Raw genomic sequence first — 3758 nt, forward strand, 5'->3', positions numbered from 1 at the left:
GGTACAAGTTTGGCCCATATGTGCTCAGCCATGCCATTGTTGCAAGTCTCAGCTCCGGAAACTCAACAGCCAGATTACTGTGAATACAGGAAACAAACAAGAGAGTCGGGAATTGCGTGTCTTCTCTGCCAGCTCCTCTGTATGTGTGTTTATTGACAAACATTCAATATTCAATGTTCACAACCAATTGTTTTTGTTATATCAAAAGAAACAAATAAAGTCTTAGTATTACTTTTTCATATGGTCTCTTTCTGTCATCATTTCCACCATTTATCTTTTGCATTTAGTCTGTTTTAACATTCAAAATCCCTCATTTACATTCTTTCATGCAGCAACACAGTTAAATCTAGTAACAGTTTACTCAGATAATGCACATATATGCAAACTTTAACTGTTTCACAGTTTAAAACATTCGTGACACTTGTTTTAATTTCTGTTCCTCATAAATGAGCAATATAAAGCATTAACAGCTATACGGGCCGCCATTACCCGTCTCTCTGCACGAGCTGATCACGTGATCAGTAAGCGCGCCAAGCGCGAGTCCAGAGTGAGCCTTAAATGAAGCATTTAACTTAACCGTTTAACTTTTCAACATAAATATGTATCTCGAATTGGCTAAATAATACCGTTAAACTTCAATAGACAACTTATTAGAAGTATGTACAGCATTTTTCACTACTAAACAGCCTTCACAACACAAAAGTGCACAACAATAAATTGCACAATTTTCACATAACTTCACAAATAGATCTAATTATACATCGCGATGAAACACATTACAAACTTTACACATTTTCCCCAAATGTTCGTATTATTTACCTGTGAATACAGGAAACAAACAAGAGAGTCGGGAATTGCGTGTCTTCTCTGCCAGCTCCTCTGTATGTGTGAGCGGCAGCTGCAGATACAGTCCATATACGCGATCTTCCCGTGTCAAAATAAAAGTCTGCTCAGACATTGTATAGAAAAGGTTAGAGCCCTTGTAAGTGTTCAGTGCACAAAATAAAATAGTTATCTTATTGGTTACCCTTTTAATGTCTACATTTTCTGTGGGCACCACACTCTCCCTGACAAAAAAACAATGCTTCCCATAACCTAACACTTCAATCACTCTTAATAAACAGCAGTTGTGACCCCATAAGGTGTGTAGACTGAAGGTAAGTATAAGTGAGGGTAAGTAATGGGTGTGGTGTAGTTGTGTAAACCCCAAACAGGCACATGTGGGGTGGGATAAGCAGTAACTGAGTTCAGTGTGTGGGTGTAGGGGTGGATCACAGGTTGGCCCAACGTGTCATATGTATAAATCTGTCTTGGCTTCCGCTCTCTAGCTGACCTTCTCATGCTGTTCTCTTCTTCAGTCCTCAGACTCTCAGCTCTGTCAGTACAATCAGGCTCGCTTTCTGTATTTGCTCCGTCTCCTTCATCAGCATCAACTGGATATACTGCCTCAAGGTAAGTAGCTGTCCTACTATCCACTTGTTCACTATCACTTGTTCTTTGCACCTCTTTGTCCTGAATCTGTCCTGAGTTTTCTCTTCCCCGTAGAACACTAATGTTTTCCTTTACAGAAACTTGCACTGGAGGTTGGTCGCTTCCTGATGTTGGCAAGTTGACCGGAGCTCTTAACCAGTATCCTCCTGCACTACTCTCTGCATCAGAACTTGCCAGGTCGCTGTCTTTGTCATACATATTGTCTTTGCTTATGTGTCTCACTGTCTTTTTTTGTCTTTCAGGTCTTCTGGATCCGGATGTCGTCGCTGGAGCTTCTACAGGTAGGTCGTTCACCAGGTAGCAACAGGTTTCGATGTAGTGTCCTGGTCTTTCCACTGTCACCGTTCTCAGGATGTATGACATATACAGGGTTGTTTGATATTTGCTCTTTCACCACATATACAGCTTTTTCCCAGTAGGACCGCAACTTTCCGGGGCCTCCTCGCTCCCTAAGGTTCCTCACCAGTACTCGATCTCCTGCCTTCAGCACAACCCCTCTCATTTTCCGGTCATACTGTGCTTTCCCTCTCGCACTTGACTGCCGACTGTGGCTGTCAGCGATCTTGTATGCTTCGCTCATTCTGTGAGCCCACTGCTTTGCATAGCCCCTAGGTGTTGTTTCTTCCTCTGGTTCCACCAGACCGAAGATTAAGTCCACTGGGAGATGAGGGTGCCGCCCATACAGCAGGTAAAAGGGAGAGTACCCCGTAGACTCGTGTCGGGTACAGTTGTAAGCATGTACGACTTGAGGTAAGTAGTCTTTCCATCTCTCTTTTTCTCTGTCTGTCAATGTTCTCAGCATCTGCAAGAGGGTCCGGTTGAACCTTTCCACCGGGTTCCCTTGTGGATGGTATGGGGATGTGCGAGAGTGACCAATGCCAGCAAGTTGTCTGAGAGTCCAGAACAGTTCATTTTCGAATTCACGGCCCTGATCATGGTGCAACTTAGCAGGGTACCCAAAGCGTGGGATATAGTCCTGGAACAGTCGCTCTGCTGCAGTCCGCCCTGACTTGTTTTTAGTTGGGTAGGCCTGAGCAAACCTGGTGAAATGATCCATGACCACCAGGATGTACTCATACCCCCCACGACTCGGCTCCAAGTGGAGGTAATCTATACACACCAGCTCCATAGGTGAGTGAGTTGTAATACAACCCATAGGTGCTCGGACATGTACGGTGGGTTTCTTCTGCTTGACACAGGGACATTTCCTGGTCACATACCCTTCTATCTCAGCCTTCATGTACGGCCAGTAGAATCGATCCCTCGCCAAGCTGAGTACTCTTTCAGTGCCCACGTGTCCCATCCTGTCGTGGAGATGCTCGAGGGCCAGCTTTCTGTATTTGCTTGGCAGCACTAGTTGCTTTCTTTCCATCGTCCTTCGGTAGAGAAGTCCTCCCTCCACGTGCAATTTACTCCACTCATACAAAAGCTTTTTGCTGGTCCCAGTCACTTTTCCTCTCATGTCCTCTGTTGGATTGACCCCATCGACTTTCCACTGCCTTACTTGTGAAATCATTGGGTCCTCTTTTTGGGCTGTGACTAGTTCTTCCAGTCCAATTGGTGGCAGCCAAGTGGGAAATGGCTCTACTTCCTTCTCCACAGTGGACATGTACAAGGCAGCGATCCAGGCCACATCCTTTTCCCCGGATACGCGACTGCCCTCCCAGGCCGCTTGAACAACGCTGGTAGGTAGCTGTTCTGTGCACGCTGACTCAAAAGCTTCGATGTCCAGGGGAAGGCGGGACAGAGTGTCAGCGTCGATGTTGACTCTTCCTGGCCGGTATTTGATGTCGAATCGGAAGTCAGATAGCTCCCCGACCCAGCGATGGCCCACCGCGTTTAACTTTGCTGTGCTCATAACGTAAGTCAGTGGGTTGTTGTCAGTATATACCGTGAAGTGCTGGGCATAGAACAGGTAGTCCCGGGATTTTTCGCAGACTGCCCACTTCAAGGCCAGGAACTCCAGCTTGCCACTGTGCAACCGATAGTTCCTTTCCGTCTTCGTCAGTGTCCTGGACCCATACCCAATCACTCTAAGCTTTCCCTCCTGTCGCTGGTAGAGGATCGCTCCCAGGCCCTCTTCAGACGCGTCGGTGTGGAGCGTAAAAGATAGGTTAAAGTCCGGATATGCCAGAACTGGTGGTTCCTCTAACATGCCGACTAGTCTCTCCAGAGCATGCTGATGGTCTCTCATCCATTTCACTGGAGTCTTTGAGGGAACTTGTGGCCCCTTAACTTTCCTTTGGCTGGGCAAGTCTTGATCAGCC

This window comes from Garra rufa, chromosome 1 (genome assembly GCF_049309525.1).
Source record: "Garra rufa chromosome 1, GarRuf1.0, whole genome shotgun sequence".
Taxonomy (NCBI): domain Eukaryota; kingdom Metazoa; phylum Chordata; class Actinopteri; order Cypriniformes; family Cyprinidae; genus Garra; species Garra rufa.